This window comes from Centropristis striata, chromosome 1 (assembly GCF_030273125.1).
Source record: "Centropristis striata isolate RG_2023a ecotype Rhode Island chromosome 1, C.striata_1.0, whole genome shotgun sequence".
Classification (NCBI taxonomy): Eukaryota; Metazoa; Chordata; class Actinopteri; order Perciformes; family Serranidae; genus Centropristis; species Centropristis striata.
This window is the reverse complement of record NC_081517.1, coordinates 24,122,130-24,144,707: the sequence shown is the minus strand read 5'-3', so window position 1 is coordinate 24,144,707 and position 22,578 is coordinate 24,122,130. Positions and strand designations below refer to the sequence as shown.

The following is a 22,578-nucleotide window of genomic DNA, read 5'->3' as shown; positions in this document are numbered from 1 at the left end:
CCATATATGTAACAAAAAATGTACTGTAATATTTAATGGTAAAATCTTTAAATTATGCAACATTTATAAAGTACTTTTTTGTCAATTATATGGCAAAACAGCATTTCTTTTGATGGAAAAACTTTTTAGTTATAAAAAATGTAAAAAATGGAATAAAATCTTAAATCAACAGCGCCAATATCTTTTTACCGTAATACTAAAAAAGGCTGGGGTTTTTACAGTGCACCTGGGTGAAATAATACTGGAGGACATATATTTCTTGTACTAGCAAATGTTTCTAAAATAGGCCATAGGCTGTGTAATAAGCCTGAGGGGAGCTGTGTCTATTATTTGTTCTTTAATGTTTCTTTTTTTACCATCTATATCTATCTTTTGTGTCTTTTTTTTGTAATTTTGTGTCTTCTTTTAAACATTTTGTGTCTTTTTTTGGTCATTTTGTGTCTTTTTTAGTCCTTTAGTCCAACATAAAATGTGATTTTGAATATTTTTTTTACTTTCAAAACAATATCATGCTTGATAAAGAATTTTAAATGTTGCAAATGTGAACAAAGGTTGTTTACAGCCAGAATTTTAGAGGTAAATTTACAGTAGGGCTCCGCGCTGCTTTGTTTTCTAGTCTTTAATGTTTCCTTTTTTATCATCCACAGTTTATGATAAAATATGATTTGTAATGTATTAAACCATAAAGCCACATAAACGTTTATTTTCATACTAATAGAGTGAGGAAACTCCTTCATATTGTGTTTTACAAACAGTGAAGGGTCTATAAGGCACCATTCCTCTCACTCTCCCTGCAGGACCTGTTTGTTTTTAGAGTGATTTCACTATCAAAGCCAATGGATTCTCCGAGAGAGGCCTTTTAAGAAAGCTGTCTAATGCCAACCATTCATCATCTTGTAGGAAAACACACGCCAAGCCAGCAGATAAAAGTGGCATTCATCATTCCATTTATCGTACATATCAGCCATTTGGGCCACACGGCTTACAGTAGAAGCAATTTTAGAACGAGAGGCTCCAGTCAGACTGTGATCAGTGTTTGCATCACGCTTTACCCTGGGGTCTTTTAAACATGAGCTTTTTCCTTTTTTTTTTTTTTACTTATTTTTGGAACTTTAAAATGTAACCCTTGGGCCCAAGATCATCTCTGGAACCTAAATGGGGTAAATATAGTCTACTTAACCGTTTTTTTATATGACCGCAGGCCCTGAGACTATCAGTTAGGAAATGTCTGCTATCAGTGTTTAAAAAATAATTCAAAATTTGATATATTTCCGACCGCCCTTCATTGTTAGTTTGTATTATTTTCCTGACAGTGAGAGATTACCCTCTGGAGTCCATCTATTTATTGAAAATACACATGTTTTATTTACACTAATAACTTTATTTATATATGATATGTAAACAAGCTGAGAAAGCCAGTTGAAAGTGCTTTCACGGCGTGCCATTTATGTTTCTAGACCATTTTAAAAATGAAAACTATGAAAACTATAACTATTTTTAATTTACATGCAAATAGACTGTTTTTTTATTACTTTATTGCAGATTATGAGATTACACATATTAGCAGCTTCATCACATATTCAATTCATCCTGCCACATTTATGCATTTTTTACAAGCGGCAGTGCCAAAAGAATAAATAAATAAATATTCATGTTTATGTTTATGTTAATTCAATGAACTATTTCATTGAGGAAAAGAAAGAGAAGAAAAGAGAGAGAAAAAATAGACTGTTTTGTAGTTTTATTATGTATTATTTTTTTCTGCTGTTTTTGTGTGTATAAATGGTAAAAAAAAAAGAAAAAAGAAAAAAAAGGTACATTTCCATAGACACCTGTGTCTTTTGTTTATATTTTCGGTATTTTCGACAGCTTTATACTTTAATTAAAATAAAATGAAAAATCGGACTGATAGCCAAGTTTGTGTCGAGGAAAATAAGCCATTCAGAGGTTTAAATCTTAACATTTTCTTTAATACTCTTGTTTTTTGGTTTGCATTTAAACTAAGAAATACGTACTATAAATTTGCATTAAAATGAGCTCAGCCTGAAAGATTTATTTAAAAAGAAGGTGAGTGTCTGTGTTAACAGCCACTAATGGAAAGCCTCGGTGGACAAATATTTGGCCTCATTCAACTATATTTTCTTTCATTTTTTCTTAAAGTGTTTATTATTCGTATCTGTGTTCTCAGAATGATGAATCCCATTTCCTTTTTAGTTGAAAGGGTATAAAAGTTCACGAGATGGCAGTTTTGTGTGCATAGTCACACAGAAACTGAAAATAAAACTTGAGAGAATTAAGTGATGAATGTTTAACAAAGGTCAAAATATCAACAGTTCTGAAGTAAAGGTACTTCTGCAATAATTTATTGTGAAATTAGCTGCAATATTTTGTTACAGCAGTAGTGACAACTAGAAAATTTCCTCATGGGAAATTCTGAGAGGGCAACGGGGGCTACTGCCGATGTGTGTACACTATGATGAGATTCTTCAGAGATTTCAAACTATGCCCTTTAACCTCAAAATGTGTGTGTGTGTGTGTGTGTGTGTGTGTGTGTGTGAAACGTCGCGAAAAATTTGTATTCTGTAGAGAAAAGTAATAGCACACCGATCCCGATCAAACCACACGTTTTGATCTATAATTTGTCCTGCAACTCTTCAAGTTGTAGAGAAATCGCCCCGAGCACTGGTCCCTACAGCTATTGCTGTATGGGACCAGTGCTCGGTTTTGCCCCGAGGCCCTAATAAATAAATAACAAATAAGCAGGCCTACTTTGGGCGTGAACTATCACTCACTAATAGACGCCCTGCTTCTCTATTTTCACAACTGAAGTCAATTTAATTGCTAGATGGTTTTTATTTAGTTAGTAGTCGAATTTAGTAGAGATACAAGAGATACCAATTAATTGTATAGTGTGCATATATACTTACCTACACTGCAAATCGTTTGATTCTTACCTAATCTTTATCTGATTTCCCTCAGATTTAGTGTTTTTATCTTGTTTTTAGACACCCCTTTTTTGCAGTGCACCCTTTGTGCAAACCTCCTATGAGACAGTCAAGATATGGACATCAATAATAGTAAGTACAGGGTATAATAAAGAACCCTACGAGGACACAATTAAGAGAGGATGGAGGTTAGATAGAAGCAGAGATATAACAGAATATAAAGTCATACAAAAGATAAGTGTGTTAACAATCAGAAGTTATCATTATGTGTTCAGTAAATACAGTACATAAGAGTTAGAAGTGTATGAGAGACGTGTGATGTTTTTTATCAGTGACTATTATGATAGTTTGAAAGGTAATTTTTTTTGGGAAGATTTTTATTGAGATATTCTTAAGAACGTTTCAGGATAAAAATGAAAGGATTATGTAGTCAACTAAGGACAAGGATAAAAATGATGTTTTTCTGACCCTATGAAATGTGTAAAGTTTTATAGTGAAGTGAAAGTGCTGATGGAAAGCACAGAGCAGACAGAGCAGGAACAGAGGGGGAGTATCTGAATTAAATGTCCTTATAGGGATAGTAAAAAAGGTCGCCCCTGAGCCGATGCAGATTCAAGTAGGTTGTGGGTAAAACAGCAATAGGCAAAAAGAATAGGGACAAAGTTGATAGTCAGTTTTCATTATAATCTATTAAAGTGTAAAGAGTTTCTTTAAAGAATCACCTGCCTCTCCTTAGTGAATACCTATTCTAATAGATGAAAGTACTTGACAAAAAATGTCACATGTCTTGAGCAGTAAAATATATTTGCAGATTAACTTGAAATTGCTAGATATTTTCAGCATATGTGCTCCTCTGCATCTTTTAAAGATAATATAAATTTCCCATTTAGGAGGACAGCGAGCAAGAGGTTGAATTCAAAACGTATATTTGCACATATTGTCCATTATGCATATAATATACATATCTTCTCACAAGGATGCACAAACACACACTCGCAGGTACATATCTTCTCACAAGGACGCACAAACACACACTCACAGGTGCATATCTTCTCACAAGGACGCACAAACACACACTCACAGGTACATATCTTCTCACAAGGACGCATAAACACACACTCACAGGTACATATCTTCTCACAAGGAAACACAAACACTCACAGGTACATATCTTCTCAAAAGGAAGCACAAACACACACTCACAGGTACATATCTTCTCACAAGGAAACACAAACACACTCACAGGTACATATCTTCTCACAAGGATGCACAAACACACACTCACAGGTACATATCTCCTCACAAGGATGCACAAAGACACACTCACAAGCAAACATGCATGCACACATAGTCAAACTTGAAAATGAGGCCCTTATTTCGTACATTTGACTAAAACTGACCAATAACAATGAAAAAAATATGAAAATTATATGTCAAAGTGTTGGTGTTGAGTTGCAGTAAAAAGGTTAAAAAAGTTGTTAATAATAACAACAACAAATCATAAGTTTCACCAAAAGTTGACATGACCTGCTCTGTGCATTCCCATCCCAATTTTTTTTTCCACTATTAATATCGAAACAAATATTCAGGTTTTATTACTTTATTTTTATATATTTGATTTAAATTGACCAATAATAATGGAAAAAAAATATGAAAATTATATATCAATGTGTTGGTCATAAGTTGCCTCAAAAGGTGAAAAAAAGGTTAAGGTAAGGTAAGGTAATAATTTTAAAACCAGTCTTGCGTCATGGGGTCCTTTTTTAACCCTGAGGACCATGGGTGTATAGTAGATGGGAGGACTAACAAGGGCTAAACTATTTCCAGCAACCACAGCAACTGTTACTATTTAAAAAGGAAGCTGTCATTAACTTAATCAAACAATATATTTACCTTTAGGCCACTTAGAGTGAAAAGGCAGTAGAAAGGCATTAGGAGAACAACCATATATAGCTGGATGGATTTAGTATAAATTTATTTAGCATATATAGCCACAAATACTGTAAATCAATTTTAAAAAAATACATTAGACATACAGATATTGGTCATTATGTCAACACTTGTTAGTACTATTAATAATTTAGATACTAAGCAAGTAGCAACAAGACTTGTGAGTGTCATGCATTTCCAAACCAATGACACATGGTAACACTTTACAATAACCATCTAAGTAATAAACCAAAATATTAATCATGGTAACGCTTTATAATAAGGTCCTTAATAACCATTGATTAACAAGTAATAAGGCATTGTTCTCGCTTTAGATCCGGTAGTTGTATAGTATAATAACTTATAATAGATGAGCAATAAAGTATATTTTAATATCAATAAGCAAACAAAATAAAATTAATAAAGGCATGGCAAAGACATAATGGGTGGGTCATGGGTGTTTGTAATGCTATTATGAACAATCATAAGATACTCATGAGGCTTTTAGTAATGTTCTTAAGCATTTGCAAACTGTTAACAAGTTTCTTATTAGTGCTTATAAATCTCTTACAGCCTGCTATTAGCTGTATTATAATGCCATTCTTAACACTTATATAAGCTATTATTAACAAATGCTTAAAATTATTAACAAACTTAAAATAGTGTTTAAAATGTTACAAGTGCAACTTTAAATCATTAATAAAAAGTCCACTGATTACCATTAACAAATAATTTTAATTAATAATGTTTAAGTAAATATTAACTTACATTAATAAACTATCCATTTTCCATATATAAATGATGATTTAACATTAATAAACTATCTATTTACCATTTATAAATGATGGTTATTGTAAAGTGTTACCTGAAACACTTATGCTTGAAATAAAACTGCATCCATAATAATGTGGAAAGACCTGACATTATTATTTAATAAAATATCAATACTGGGCTGGTGTATTTCCAAAATTGGTGTATTAATATACAGTAGTGCTTACCAATTAAACAAATAAGAAAGGAACAGTGGTCTACAATGGGAAAGGAAAGCTTAATAGTCATTATCCAAAATGCCAAAATGTAAGACACTTTTAAATAAATTAATCCAAAGAAACTGAATAGGTTAATTATCCAATATGCTTGATGAATCATTTTGATTAGAAAACTGAATGAGCGACAGAGCGGCATGATGAGAAATATGAGCTTTTCAGTGTGAGCGACAACAGATCAATCAATACTTATTGTGTAGGTTAATAGTTGCACTAATTGCCTAGCAGAGGCTGATGGATGATGTTCAGGAGCATGGCAGCCACATGACAACATGGCAGGAAAGTCTACGCAATACAGAAGGCAAGAGTGGGTTGGTGTAATTGATGCATTCTTCAAAAAAAAAAATCGAATTTATTTAGACATGCATTGTGGAATACTGTAAAAATTGATTAAAATAAACCTTCAATATTTGTTTTTTTTTTTTAACCTTCTGGAGTCCATGAAAGCGCCGGAGCACGACTTCTTCATGACAACGAGATTTTTCTAATTTAGCTTTGTGCATTTGTAATGCATTTTTTTGTGTTTACTGTTTTTTTGTTTTGTTTTTGTAATTTCTTTGTGTTTTTATATGTGTCTTTTGTAATTTTTGTGTTTTTGGTATTTTTATTGTGTTTTTGGTGTGTTTTGAGTGTGTTTATATGTGTTTTTGTAATTTTGTGTGTTTTTTTTGTATTTTTATTGTGTTTTTGGTGTGTTTTGAGTGTGTTTATATGTGTTTTTGTAATTTTGTGTGTTTTTTTTGTATTTTTATTGTGTGTTTGGTGTGTTTTGAGTGTGTTTGTATGTGTTTTTTGTAATTTTGTGTGTGTGTTTGGTTTGTTTTTCATGCTTTATGTGTTTTATGTGTATTTTTTTGTGTTTTTTTTGTGTTCAAAATGTTGATCAGTATGTCAAAATGAAAAAATAATCAGGTCATATAGGTGAGGTTGTGCTGAAAACAATGATACCAACACGTCATGGTAAAGATTTTTAAGTGGTTTATACCACTTAAAGTCAGAAACCAACAAAATAGCCCCAAACTCCAAAGGTTTAAGTAATATGAATGCTTAGCCTTCTAAGGATTAACAGCATCATGCTCATGTTCTACATTCTATATGTGTATAATGTATATAACGTGTATGTAATAAGTGTATAATGCTGAAAAGACCCATATCAGTGAAAGAAATTACTTGAATATCTTTTTTTAATGTATTGCTCTTGAACAATGTAAGTTCTCACAACCTACCAAAAGAAAATGTAAACAAATAGTTGTATAATGCTAACATTATATTTAGTATGTCAGAACAGAACAACTTCCACAAGTGGACATTTTTGAAAAACTGGTGAAGCAAGGGATTATCATGAGGATAAACCCTTAAGTGAACATAAAGGCCTGTGCCACAGTGTACAGGAAACCTCGACCATCGTTTAATACCCTTCTACACAGAGCAGAAGACCAGCAAGTCCAAGGTAGACTCCAGGCCAATGGATAAAAAAAGAGTGAAAAACAGAATTCCTCCCACGTGGCAGATACAGGTTACTGACACTGCAAAAAACATAAAGCTTACCAAGTATTTTCTTCTTATATCTAGCAATAGTAGTTATATTGTTTTGAGTATAATTTACCTACTGACCATAACTGTATGTGCTTATTTAATTATTAGTATTACTATTATGTACTTATTTAATCATCTTGTTGTTTAAATACTTCTTTTTAGGATTGACATTGTGAGCTTTTTCATGCTTTTTCAAGCTATTCAACTGTTGAATATGGTAAGCTGCTACCGATAATATTGGTTCCAGTTGAGAGTTTTAGCATTTTCTAACCCACTAAAATGTGCTTGTTTCAAGTATTGCTGGCTTAATTTAATGTTACTACAGTCTGGCTATTCAAGCCACAGTTGCTCAAAACAAGTATATTTGGGTTTATTTGAAGCCATCATTGGTTTTTCCAGTTCCTAGATTTTTTTTACTTATTTAAAGAATTCTTACAAAGAAACATTTACTGCACTGGCAGATAACTTTACTTGGGTAACACTTTACAATAACCATCTAAGTAATGCTTATAGATGGTATATAAACCAATTATTAACCATTTACAAAGTGCTATACATATTTAATCTTTAAATGGTTTCAATCATTTTCTTTAAGGTATATCAATCATTTCAAAATCAGTAACATACTTAATATGGTGTTAAAAATGTAATAATGAGTGAAACTAAAACTATTAATGAACTATAAATTATGATTTAATTGTTTGTTAATGGTAAAGTGACTATACATTTACATTAATATATCATCTATTAGCCATTTATAAATTATTTAGTTAATTAAACATAAAAAAAAATGTATTTACCATTCTAAATGGCCTATAAACGGTTTATAAATGATGATTAAACATGAATAAAATAAATAAAAAAAATACATCTGTTTACCATTTTTTAACTATGGTTATTATAAAGTGTTACCTTTACTTGTTTCAAACATGTATTTGCTTAATTCTAGGTATTTATTTCTTATTTTTTGTCACTTGGTTTTTGCAGTGCAGATAATGTCTGAAGTACTTTGATTATATTCAAGTTGCAAGGTGTCAGTACAAACAAAAACCACAACCCACCTAACAATTCTAAATCTTTGTGAGGCTCGTCACAGCCTTATTCGTTGGTGGGGGTCGCATGGTACTTGCAGTGGTGGTGTGGACAGGGGTGTGTCCACTCCCTAGGACTATGGCACAACAGATAGTATCATCTTGTCCTGTGTATTATTGTATGTATTTCCAGAGTACTCGCACTTTTCTTTGCTCTCTCTTTCAGAGGGTGTGGAGCTGTGGTCCTGCTCGGCATCACTCCTGCTGGTCTCACTGCTGTGGATCTGGTTTGGCCCCAGATGTGAATGCTCCTCTCCTGGTCCACTCACCATCACTACTGGCCAATGGTGGCGCTTCATCACCTGCTGCTGTGCCCCTCCCAGAACTCCTGCTCCTCTTTCTGTTTCTCTCTCAATCATCTCTCTATCCTCCCTCCCTCTCCCCCCCAACCTCTATCTACTCTATTCCTCTCTGTTGATCTGTACAACGACATCTATTGCACGTCTGTCCGTCCTGGGAGATGGGTCCTTCCTCTGTCTCTCCCTGAGGTTTCTTCTTCTTTTTTTCCCCTGCAAAAAGGTTTTTTTTAAGGAGTTTTCCCCTGGCCGATGTGAGGGTCTAAGGACAGAGGATGTCGTACCATGTACAGTCTGTAAAACCCATTGAGGCAAATCTGTGATTTCTGATTTTGGGCTATATAAATAAAATTGACTTGACTTGACTTGACTTGATGGGACACCCTAACTAAAGGCAGGACCTCTGACGCCTGGATTCCACTGGATGCGTAACTACTCCGACAGGGGTCTGTCCGCAACGGCTGCGTATCTACGCAGTCCGTCAACACCCACCGGATCCGTCTGTGTCGGAGCTGTTGCGGACAGCAGAGTCCCGAGGACGCACGAGATCTCGCGAATTCACGCCTAATCAATTGATATAACTGGAAGATAATCAACATCTCCTCGTTAATGACTGGAGACAAATCCAGCAACTCCGTCTTAACGAGCGCTAACGAGGTATTTTATTTTGAAAATATACCGGTGTTTTATTTTGTGTCTGTGCAAGACTTCCTGTCCCGAACGATCTGCTCTGTGCTGAATTTATGCGTAGTGCTCCGTCGTCCGACAAAAATAGAAGCTCTGCGCAAGTGTTGCGAGGGCTGTCGGATGGCCCTGCGTTGTCGGACTCATTACGCAGCGGATCTGCAGTCGGTGGAATCTCACACATTGATTATAATGGGTGCGTAACGGCTCCGACAACGGATCTGCAGCCGTTACGCATCCAGTGGAATCCAGGCGAGAGACTTCAGCGCTTTATGGAATCATATGTAAGCGCTGTGGGGAACACTACATCAGTCAAATGATAAGAACCTGGATCCAGCAAACCATCCATTCATTTATCCATTCTTCTGCTTTTCCAGGGCTGGGTCGCGGGGGCAGCAGCAACGTTTTCCAGCTCTTCCTGAGGGACCTCAAGGTTTTGCCACCTTGCCAGATATATAATCTCTTCAGCGTGTTCTTAGTCTTCCTCTGGGCCTCTTACCAGTTGTACGTGCCCAAAACACCTCTAACAGGAGGCACCCAGGAGGCATCCTTACCAGATACCCAAACCTAGCTTGTTCCTTTCAATGCGAAGGAGCAGCGGCTCCTTGAATCTCCCCTTGAATGTCTGAGCTCCTCACCCCAGCCACCTTACAGAGGAAACTCAAATCAGATGCCCAAAGCTCATGACCATCATTAAGGGTTGGAGCATAGATTGACTCGTAAATCAAGCTCAGTTCAAGCTCAAATAATCAATTTAGATGCATTTTAATAGCATTTATTTGCTAAAGTTTTATTTTTTTCTTCCACGAGAGTGTGCATTTTTAAAATAAATGTGTGTGGGCTGACCACCACTTACATTCTTAGAGGTCAAAAGGTTGCTAAAGAGATAAGGATACAAAAATCAGTTGATATTTATAAAATAACTGTTGATGGTTTTCATTTGCAACATGTTACATACAAAACCTGACAAACTGGGATTTATTGTATGAACTAGAACTATTTGTTGCTCTTTACTGTACTGACACATCTGTGGATAACTGTATTTTTCTATGATCCACCTTGTGTCACACTGCGATGAGGTGATGTTTTATTTTGTGTTCTGGTCTTGTTATTTCCTAGCCTGGGTATACCCATACTGCCTTGCGCGCTCGAATTTAATTTCGAACCTCCATCCAGTCTGGCAACCAGGCCCGTTTCTTAGCCCTGTTTTAGGGATCCAATCACAGAGCGGGGAGGGATGGCAAGACGATGACGCGTACTACTCGGCACTTGGAAGCTTGTAGTTTTCTTACGGATCCAACATGGCTGCAGCAGACGCGAAACTCTCTTTAGCTGTAGACGGCGTTTTAAATAGTTTAGAGTGAAAGTTGAAAGGCGAAAGGTCTCTCGGCGGCTCCGCTGTCCCCCGGCTCACCGGTAGCGGGGCTATTAGCGCCGCTAGCGCTACGAGCCGGGGGACAGCGGAGCCCCCGAGAGACCCGCAGCAGCTTGTTTATTGCCCATAAAATCAGTGGATGTGTGTGGCTGAATGACATGAGGGGGAATAAAGCGTGGAAATAAATAATCTTGCAGAAAGCGAGAACTGGAGAAGCAAAGCAGCAAGCAACACTCTCTCACAGACACACACACAACAAACATCCATTTCTGTAGCTCTACTACGTCATCTGGTATAACTGATACGATTGGCTAAGAGCTACCAACAGACGCTTTTGATAGACATTCTAAGCGCCCAATAAACGGCTCCGGAGGATCGTAAACCACACCTCCTCTACGGAGAAATGCATTGTTGGTTGCCAGACTAGACCTCATTTGAAAATAGTCTGGTGTCAGCCAGGCTAGTTATTTCCTGTTTTATTTTGAAATAGTAACTCTCCTCTCGTTTCAGGTCACTTGCCCTTCCCTGTGTGTCATCTGTCTGATTGTCTCCCCTAATTACCGATTGTGTTCACCTGGTGCTCCCTTCCCTCCATGTGTTCCAATAGTCTGTGTTCACCTGGTGCTCCCTTCCCTCCATGTTTTCCAATAGTCTGTGTTTACCTGGTGCTCCCTTCCCTCCATGTGTTCCAATAGTCACCCTGTCACCATATGAGCCAGTAATCTCGTTCTTGCCACAGCCACAGCTTGTCTTGTTTCACCTTTTTGTATTCCTTGCAAGAGTGATTTTTTTCGTTGTAATTTATTAGTATAGCGCAGTTCTTATGTTTCATAGCATTTTGAGTCAGCCGTTTTGCTTTTCCTCCCTTTGGAGTGATCTTGTGTTCTTTATCCCACTCTCCCGATCGGACTGTCTGTTCTCACCGACAGATACTGCACTGGTCCGCCGCAACATTCGCTCTCCCTCTCCTCCTGCTCTGGCCTCAACTGTTCTCTCATCCCTCCCTTCATCGGACTCATTCTCACTTCTGCAGCCCAACTCTGCAACCGACACTCTCCTTGCCACCCTCTCCTCCTCTCTTGACTCACTCTGTCCTCTCACTCCTCGGAAAGTGCGCAAGTCCTCCCCTGCCCCTTGGCTGTCGGACTCTGTGCGTGCCACCAGAGCTCCCCTACGGGCAGCAGAACGGAAGTGGCAGAAAACTAAACACCCTGAGGACCTACACAACTACCAATCTCTTCTTGCTGCCTTCTCATCTTTAATCTCAGCTGAAAAAAGCTCTTTCTATCAGACCAAAATCCAATCCTCATTCTCCAACCCCAAGAAGCTCTACTCCATCTTTACAAACCTCCTGGTCCCTCCAACTCCCCCTCCTACCTCCTCCCTCCTACCAACCCACTTTGTCAACCATTTCCTGAAAAAGATTGAGGACATACGCTCGTCATTTACCCATCCAGTCTCACAACCTGCCTCTCCTCCCTCCCCATCAGTGTCTCCCTCCCTCTCAGCATTCACTCCACTGTCTCCTCCTCAAGTGCTCAGCCTTGTAACCTCTGCCCGTCCTACCACTTGTCAGCTGGATCCTATTCCCTCCCACCTGTTTCAGTCTATTGCTCCGGATCTCCTCCCGTTCCTCTCCCATCTTGTCAACACTTCCTTGACTACTGGCTGCTTTCCTAACTCTCTGAAGGAAGCAAGGGTGAATCCTCTCCTAAAGAGATCCACCCTCGACCCATCCTTAGTGGACAATTACAGACTGCCGTTCCTCTCCAAAACTCTGGAACGGGCTATCTTCAATCAGCTGTCCTCCTATCTGCATGGGAACAACCTCCTTGACCCTCACCAGTCTGGTTTCAAGAAGGGCCACTCAACAGAGACTGCCCTTCTCGCTGTGACTGAACAGCTTCACAAGGCGAAGGCGGCCTCTCTCTCATCTGTTGTGGTTCTACTGGACCTTTCTGCAGCTTTTGACACTGTGGATCACCAGATCCTCATCTCCACCCTTCACCACCTTGGAGTATCTGGCTCTGCCCTCTCTCTGCTCAAATCCTATCTCAAGGACCGCACCTTCCGTGTAACTTGGAGGGGTTCTGTTTCAGAACCCTGTCTACTCACCACCGGGGTCCCTCAAGGCTCGGTCCTTGGTCCGCTCCTCTTCTCGATTTACACCAACTCCCTTGGCTCCCTCATCCACTCGCATGGCTTCTCCTATCATAGCTATGCCGACGACACCCAGCTAATCTTCTCATTTCCCCAGTCTGAAACACGTGCAGCAGCACGTATCTCTGCATGTCTGGCCGACATCTCCCAGTGGATGTCCTCGCACCACCTCAAACTCAACCTGGGAAAGACTGAGCTACTTTACCTCCCAGGGAAGGGCTCTCCCACCACTGACTTCCACATCACTGTCCAGGACACAGTGGTTGCCTCCACAGAAACCGCCAAAAACCTTGGCGTAACTCTTGACAACCAACTGTCCCTCTCAACAAACATCACCACCACTACCAGATCTTGCAGATTCTTGCTGCATAACATCAGGAGAATCCACCCGTTTCTCACCCAGAAGGCAGCTCAGGTCCTGGTCCAGGCACTGGTCATCTCACGCCTGGACTACTGCAACTCCTTCATGGCAGGTCTGCCTGCCAAAGCCATCCGACCTCTACAACTCATCCAGAATGCAGCTGCTCGATTGGTCTTCAATCTTCCCAAATTTTCACACACAACACCCCTCCTCCGCTCCCTCCACTGGCTACCAGTGGCTGCGCGGATACGCTTCAAGACTCTAGCTCTGGCGTACTCTGCTGCTAACGGTTCAGGTCCTACTTACATCCAGGACCTTGTCAAACTCTACACTCCTGCCCGTCCTCTCCGCTCTGCATCAGCCAAACAGCTGGCGACTCCCACCTTGCGTGGGTCAACTCGCCTCAAAACCACTTCCAGACTTTTCTCTGTCTTGGCTCCCAAATGGTGGAACGAGCTCCCCACCGACATCAGGACCTCAGACAGCCTGTACATCTTCCGCCGCAGGCTGAAGACCTATCTCTTCCAACAATACCTCGGTTAAGTCATGGTCACCTAACAGATATATATATTAAAAAAAAAAAAAAAAAAAAAAAATTCTTATTCTTTTCTCTTCTTTTCTTCTTTAACATATAGCACTCCTTAGCAATGACAGTTAGCTCTTAAAGTTATGTACTTACTCGATTCCTATGGTCTATGTCTAGTACCATCAGGTTGAATGCACTTATTGTAAGTCGCTTTGGACAAAAGCGTCTGCTAAATGACATGTAATGTAATGTAATGTAATTTATTGTTTTTCCCCCTTTAGTCCTTATCGAGTATTTCTTAGTATTTTGTAAAATCCTTTATTATTCCTATCAGGTTTTGTACCTCTCTTTTGGAGCACCTTTTGTTTGTATAAGTATTTATTTTATTGCTTTTCCCCTGAGTGTTTAGTTAGTATCCCCTTTTTCTTAGATTAGGATTCATCTACTTAGTTTATTAGGTTTCAGTGTTATTCCTCCTTTGGAGCGACTTTTCTTTGTTTGGTTTCTACTCTTAGTCAGGGGTTTCAAAGCCCTTTGCTTTCACTCTGAGAGGATTTTCTCAGCTGCTTTTTTTAAATAAAGAAACATTAAGTTCACCTGCTCTGCATCTGAGTCCTGACTTGAGCCCAGCCTGACACCTTGGGCTTCAAAACAAGCTAAAATTAGATGCACTTATATTGCATAACGACTTAAAGAGGATCATAAAGAATGTGGTGACAGAGGGATGCAATTGTTTTTCTTGAGAATCCATTGTGTGTTTAAATAGCTGTCCATTATTTTGCGATTGTGCTTTAATCATGTTGTATACTTGATGTCTGTGATTTTTTAAGGCTGCTATGTTTGCCAAGTCCCTCTTGTAAAAAAAAAAAAAAAAACAATCTCAGTGGGACTTCCTGGTTAAATTAAGGGAAAATTAATAATAATTACACATGGCACTTAAGAACTTTATCAGATTTCTAGTAGCAACACATTTTCTGGAGGACTTTGATTAAAAAAATATTGCATGGAGATTGTTGGTTTGATGTACCGATTGATAGATGGCTGTGAACTTTTTGATTCCAAATGAATGCCCGGCTTACTGAGTGAAAGGTCAGGGAGAGATGAGAGATGATAATGATTTTTTAATGATGGTTCTGAAATGCACCCCATTTGCTTCTCATGTGAAGTGCTTTGAGGAAGAGAGAGAAAGCAAGGCTGAGAACACATGAGTCTGACAAGCACAATTGGCCCAGCCCTTACATTCACTAGTTCACAATGTGATCTTACAAGGCCTTACCACTCTGTTCTGTTCACTTCTTAATAATAATATTGTGTGATGTAACAACTGGAAAAAGAAGGTTATACAACTCTTTGATGGAACATCTTTTACTTAACTTTCATTTTAGTTATAAAAGTTTGAGTTACAAGCACAGCAGTGTGCTCAGATGTAACGAACGTTAAAAAGGTCAGTTTTCAAAGGGCTGGCTCAGTTTGAGAGACTGCTTCTCAGCAGGTTTCCTGTTCAGCAGTGGCAAAAGGAGAGGATAAATAAAATAAGTGTATTTACAGAGAGCAAAAAAGAAAGGAATCAAAATTAGCAGAATTACAGAAAAGAGTGGAGTCTATAAATGAAAGATCAGCAGAGATGGCAAAGAGAGGATCAGGATTCATTGCTAATTAGATGTTTTCACATCCAATGTTATTAATAGTACTACAAATTTGAATTACTCTCATGACATTATTTTTTTAAATAAAGGTGTAATTAGTAATAGCAGTGCATTGATGTTCATTTACTGTGTTTAACAGATAAAGGTGGAATTATTATGTCTTGCAGCATTAAAGAAGAGTAAATTCCACACAGGATGAGATAAACCATGCTCTACCTGAGTTAATGACAAGGAAGAATACATAGAATATAGCATAAATTCACTTCTTGCTGAGGTTAAAAACAAAATAAGAAGAGCAAAAAATACAATTCTTGTGGCACATTGAAATAATGATAGCTAGAAGGTTGTCAACCTGCTAAAGTTGCAGAGCTGACTGATATGGGAGGAGGTCAACATGGGCTCTCAGTGTGGCAGCATACTCACACCTTATCTGCTCATACATGTATCAGGTCAAATCAATTAAATACTGAGTGGCAAGCATTTTGATCAGTCTCACAGTGGGGATTAGCACTGCAGATGGGGCCTTGATGCTAATCCTTTAACTAATATATATATATATATATATATATATATACATATATATATACTGGATTAGGTACTTATATATATATATATATACATATATATATACTGGATTAGGTACTTACATACTCAAACTTCCACATAAACAGATATGCATACATACCCGTTACCACCTTGACTATGCTGCCCCCCCCCCTTCTCTGTTGCATGTCATAAGTCACAAGTCTGTTCATGTTGTGAAGTGTATTGTGTATCGTGTATGTTCTTATGTTGCTAATGTTTTTATCATTGCTTTTTCCTCCTTTTGTCTCCTCACGTTGTGCTGTATTTTTTTTCTTCCATCTCTGTCTCCCTGTCCTGTCCACCTCTATCATATTGTATGTGTGTTTAAGTATACGTTTTGGACGACTTGTTACTCTGTGCAGTGACAATAAAGGAAATCTGATCTGAATCAGCCCAATCAGCTGTTACAGATGGAGTAGTATTACAACCTAACAAAAAAAAAAAGAGAAAACTGTAGAGCAGGTGAACAGTGTTACATTCTAGCAGACAATGGTGTAAAATTGGTGGAATTGTAGTAGCTTGGTTTCAAAGTTTAACCAAAAAGTGTGCCATAGCTTTTCAAGGCCACGTCACTGGCCAGGAGAAGACCACCAGCGTACCAACACTAAGTGATGGGGTTTGTCATTGTTTGGTATTGTTCAAGACACAGTCACTGACATCATGCCCAGCACTGAAACTGTTCTTTGGGGGACAAGTTGTGTGTTGACTGCTAGACTGTGTGAGTTCAGAAAACTTGGGGCTTTCAACGGAAGAGCAGCAGTCACATGAAGCGTTAAAGTAGCCCTGGTGCAGGGATGCTGCTGTCACTACTAAAGATAGATAATTATAACTTGCTGGCAAGCAAGTGTGGTTCCTTTCCAATCTGCATTTAATTGGTGTTCTGGATCAATAGTAGTTGAGTTAAAAGTTGACTTTTGTCTTTATATTGATGGTCACCAAGGACCAAAAGAGACCAAGGACCAAGAGGACCTGGGTGCAGAAAAGTTGTTGATGTTTTACATGTACATATTTGAGACACATTGTAGAACCTGATAATGTAATAAATTCCCGATAATGTAATAACCCCGATAATGTAATGAAAATCTGCACTTGAGTCCATTGAAAATGTAATAAAACCTGATGATGTAATAACTTCCCGATAATGTAATAAAGTGCATTTCTCAATAATGTAATACACTTTTTTTTTTTACCAATAATTTAATAAAGTATAACATTAATGGGAGGTTATTACATTATCAGGTTAGCCTTCATTAGTCAATTCCTGATAATGTAATAATTCCCCAATATTGTAATAATTTAACAGCAGACCACCCATTACTTGGGTTCAAGTGGTGATACTGTGTATCAACTCTAGCTCAAGAGCTCTAGCGCCACCAACAGGTCAAAGCTGATTGTTTATTAACTTTTGACCTGTTCATCCGTTTTTCACAAACAAGGTATCCATGACACACGAATGCATTCAACAGCTTCTTGAAATCTAAAGGTGCTTGGCCGTGACAACCAGTCAAACTTAATGGCTAAGTCGCCAAACAGGAAGTTAGCCCATTTCTCAGCAACCCTTTAACGTATCTTAACCAAACTTGGTATAGAGTCATGACGTCATCCTGGGAACACCTAAACAGCTTGGTGACCACATTGTTTGGTCAGCTTCAGCTTGATGTGACAGTTCCTGCCAATCGCCACAGCTCCTGTATGTGCACGTCTATATGTTTGTGTCTATGTACACATACCTTTGTTCTGGAGTCTTCCTGTCAATTCTGGTGGAGTTTCCCAATGCCAGGAGTCCTCTGGTTCTATTTCATCAGTAGGGAGCAGCACTCCAACTTTAATCTGTAATTTAATACAAAAACAGACATCAGGTTGACATACTTCTAACAAACTTCAACGAACAATATCAAATTGGTTGCCCCCTGCAAATTCAGTAAGGGTCATTTGACATTTGACATATGGGAGAAATCAGTTGGCTGTCACATGTCTTTGCAGAGGTTCTTACCAGGTAAAGCATCTATATTTCTTGCTAGCATTCATAATTCAAGAAGTAAACTTGAGTCAAAAGGACCTATTATACTTTCTATTCTATTTTCTGTCATAATTCCAGCAAGCAACAGATACCATTTGAAAATCTTAGGGCGTTTTCACACCTGAAAGTCCAAACCAAGGTCCGTGTTCTGTTACATTGTATCAGGCGGCAATCTCCGTGCCTGAGCATGGAAGCCACCAGGAAGTGCATAAAGCCTGCAATTCACCGAAAATTCCAATAGGGGGTGCTAAGTTTGGCTGCAAAAGAAATCTGCCCATTCATTTCAGTGCTAAATTTGAAAACTTCTCACTTGATTTATTACCTCAGAAAAATTTTTCAGGGACAACATTATGGTCTCAATCGCTAGTAAAAAATCTTCTTCAAGACAATTTGATGTCAATAGTTCTAATAATGGCCCCATTTAGAAGAAAATAGAAGATAAAGAATCGTATGATTTGGGGCGTTTCTAGCTTTGATTGACAGGTCACTGACAAGGCGAGCCGTCACCAGGAGAGAAGCAGAGCGTATCCACGGCAACGTGTCAATAAAGTTATATATAACGTTATATAGATAGAAAAGAGGACGTTTAGCGGTTTGGTCTCATAACTTTGACCCTTTCACACTATATTTTCACTTAATGACTGTTTATTTGAAAGTTTTGTTCAGTAAAATGTCTTGTTCAGCGTTTGGTTGGACTAACAGACACTCCAAGGAGTCGCTGCTCAGTTTTCTGAGGTAAGAAAGATACATTTTGTTTTTGTTTTTTTGCTAGCCAAAACTAACATCTCAGTTAATGCTCCAGTTAATGCTAACATGAATTAGCAGCGGCTTCTCTCAGTCGGGTTGCCGGTGTAGAGATGCGTGTAGTCAGTGTCGTCAGATCCCTCGCGCTCCGCCACAGTCCAATTATGGTCTGCTCCGCGTATCGGAAACATGATGGCGACGCAAGATGGCGACGAGTGTAACGCTGAACTCGAGATTTCCAACGGGCAGTCCACAAACCAATGGGTGACGTCACTGTGACTACGTCCATTATTTATATACAGTCTATGCATTGTATACATTTGTTCTGTTGGTTTTGGTTTCACATTGCAAAAGGAAAAAGGGACTTTACAAGACAATTCTAGTGGACACGTCATCTCCCTGTGTACTTCTGCGGCTCATTTTGTTTTGGTTACGCTGCGTTGTTAGGCCGGCCGGCAACTGACGTACTTCCTTAACGTGTTTACACTAAATGAATCCAGCGAGCCACCTTTTACCTGTGGTATACTTTGCTGGTCTTTTGCTACCAGCAGCACCAGCTTAATGAGCAATACGTGAGAGTGGTTGGTATTCGAGAGCAGAAGAAGAAAAAACCTTCCTGTCATTGATACGAAAGTCTGAACGATAAAAAAAGTTGTTTTCACTCTGCAAAAGGTTCGGACCTTGGTTCGTTTGGTGTTAAGCTTCATTTCTTTGACATATCTTTGCATAGCCACAGTTGCTGGCATCATTTTATTGATATATTCTAGCCAACATTTCACTCTCAATTAGACTGGCTATGTGTAGCCTTCTTTTAGCCTATCAAGCAAAGAAAAATTAATCTTGAAATTAGCAGTGGCCATTAGGAACGTGCCCATTAGCATTGTTACACCAATAATAAAGAAAAAAACAACACAATTCTTGGTCATTAGAGGTCAGGTTGTGTGTGTGTGTGTGTGTGTGTGTGTGTGTGTGTGTGTGTGAGTGTGTGTGTGTGTGTGTGTGTGTGTGTGTGTGTGTCTGCGTCCAGCCAAAGAAACTGTGTGACAAGTCACGATAAATGTAATAAAAGTATAACATCAGAGAATGTGAACGGTGCCTTTATCCTCTTGTGATTTTTTTTTCTCATTTGACAAATGCTGTGATGACCCAATTTCCAGCATCAGAAGAAGAAATCTAATTACAGTTATTCTTTTTTTTTTTCATGTTTTCATGTGTTTAAAATATTCCTGTTTATAGTTTGTGCAAAATAATTCATTATCTTGAAATTGTGTGAAACAAGATTTCTTATATTTAGATTGTTAAATCTAGAAATAAGTATGTTTAACGCTGAAAATAAGAAATTAACTCTTAAAACAAGATAAATTATCTAACACTTCTAAATCTATAGTTTTTTTTGTCTTGATAAGAACCAAATAATCGTCAGGTCACTGCTCAGGCCGGTTCATCGCTGCTTGCAGCTTTAATTTATCTTGTTTTAGGAGTTAATCTCTTATTTTAAGCGCTCAACATGATTATTTCTAGATTTAACAATCTTAATTTAAGAAGATCATTTCCCTCAGATTTAGTGTTTTTATCTTGTGTTTCTCTCACAAGAAAAGGGGAATGTGAGAGCTAAAAGAGTGAACGTGAGAGCGGAAGGCCCTCCGGTCATGTGAAGAAAATCAGGAACTGTAAACAGGTTGTGCATCATGACAGCTAGAAGAGAATGAGAATGAGAGCGCCTTGGCCAAGCTGCAGCTTTATTGAACAGCCTACTATCTTCGCCAGACACCATTCAAAAAAGCAGAACTAATAGTCACAGTGTCATTCATAAAGTGTGTGTGTACTATGATGTGTAAATGGTCATTTGTGTCTTTTTTGTGAATTTTTTTGCTCATGTTGTGTCTGTTGTTGTGTCTTTTTTAGTTATTTTGTGTCTTTTTTTGTCTGTTTGTGTGTTCTATGGTTTTTTTTTGGGTCATTCCATTGTCTCATTTTGTGTCTGTTTTGGTCATTTTGTGTCTTTTTTTTAGTCATTTTGTGTATTTTTTTTGTCATTTTGTTTCTTTTTTTGTCATTTTGTGTATTTTTTTGGTCATTTTGTGTCTTTTTTTAGTCCTTTAGTCCAACATAAAAAGCTATTTTTAATCTTTTTTTTAATTTTCAAAACACTATCATGCTCAATAAAGAATTTGAAATGTTGCAAATGTGAACAAAGGTTGCAAATATAACATATAAGAGGGTGTATATTTACCCATTTTATTACTTTGCTATATAAATTAACTAATTCATTCCGGTTTTATATTTATTATGCACTTGCCGGAGAAACACTGCGATTCCATTGTATACCTGATGTGCAATGACAATAAAGACTCTATTCTATTCTATTTTATTTGATGTAGTAACATGCTAACATCAATCCTGTGATCTTGGATGCTTGGATTTCTCTCCAAACCTGTACCAGATTCCTGCAGAAACACATTTGATTGTGTAATTTATTTTTTAGAAGCTTTTATTATTGATTTCTACAGCAGAACGTGCAGCTGCACTCCCTTACAGTCACAGTCCCCAGCCGCATTGATGGTACATACATTTTAGATTGTATTTTAGATATTAAGGCCTGGATGTCACAGAACTTTTTAAAGCGTAAGCATGACAAAGCAGAAGTACTTATTATTGGTTCAAAAGCTCAGAGAGAGAAACTGGCCTCCAAAATAAATTAAATTGGGCTAAATCGGAGTCAAGAGGGGATATTTTATTTTCGACGAATCACATATGACAGGTCATAGGACCACTAAAAGAGAATTTTATTATTTAAATACATTTAAAAATGAAAAGAAATGAAGCTGTTTCTCTCTCTGAGCGACACGGAGAGACTAATGACTATTTTATAACTAGCAGGCTGGGCTACTGTAACGCTCTTTTTTCTGGTCGGCACAAGAAAACAATAATCAGCACATTCAGAACTCTGCAGCACGACTTCTGATTAAGAAGTCAGAAGTTACACACACACATTACGCCTGTCTTAAAATCTTTACACTGGCTGCCTGTTAGTTTTCTGCATTGATTTTTAAATCCTTTTATTCGTTTATAAAGCACTACATGGCCTTGCACCACATTCCATCTCAGAGATGTTTGTGCCTTATGAAGCAGGAAGGTCCCTCAGATCCTCTGACTCATCTCTTTAGCTGTTCCACAGAGCAGATTCGCTCATTATACTCCAAAACGCTCGTCCAGCCTGCTGGAGGATCTGAGAAGATATTGATACTTTGACTCTATGGAGTCTTGGGCTATTTTGTCCATTTTTGAATCCTTGTCTTTCTGAGTCATTTTGTGTCTTTTTTAGCTATTTTGTGTCTTTTTTTGTCTTTTTGTGTCTTCTGTGGGTTTTTTTTGGTCATTCCATAGTCTTATTTTGTGTCTTTTCTGGTAATTTTGTGTATTTTTTGTCATTGTGTGTCTTTTTAGTCATTTTGTGTATTTCTTTAGTCATTTTGTTTCTTTTTTAGTCATTTTGTGTATTTCTTTACTCATTTTGTGTCTTTTTTGGTCATTTGTGTCTTTATTGTGAATGTTTTTGCTCATGTTGTTTCTGTTGTTTGTTGTTTTGTCTTTTTGTGTTTTCTGTGGGGTTTTTTTTGGTCATTCCGTTGTC

The 22,578-nt window shown here is 37.9% G+C and overlaps 1 protein-coding gene across 1 annotated transcript in view; it reads right to left on the bottom strand.

The window, feature by feature from the left end:
- LOC131973446 (teneurin-3) overlaps positions 1 to 22,578 on the bottom strand; it is a 752,262-nt gene that overhangs the window by 479,203 nt on the left and 250,481 nt on the right. Inside the window, exon 2 of the mRNA XM_059335452.1 lies at positions 17,911 to 18,010. The gene's annotated coding sequence lies outside the window, so the exon portion shown is untranslated. The remainder of the gene's footprint in view (positions 1 to 17,910; positions 18,011 to 22,578) is intronic.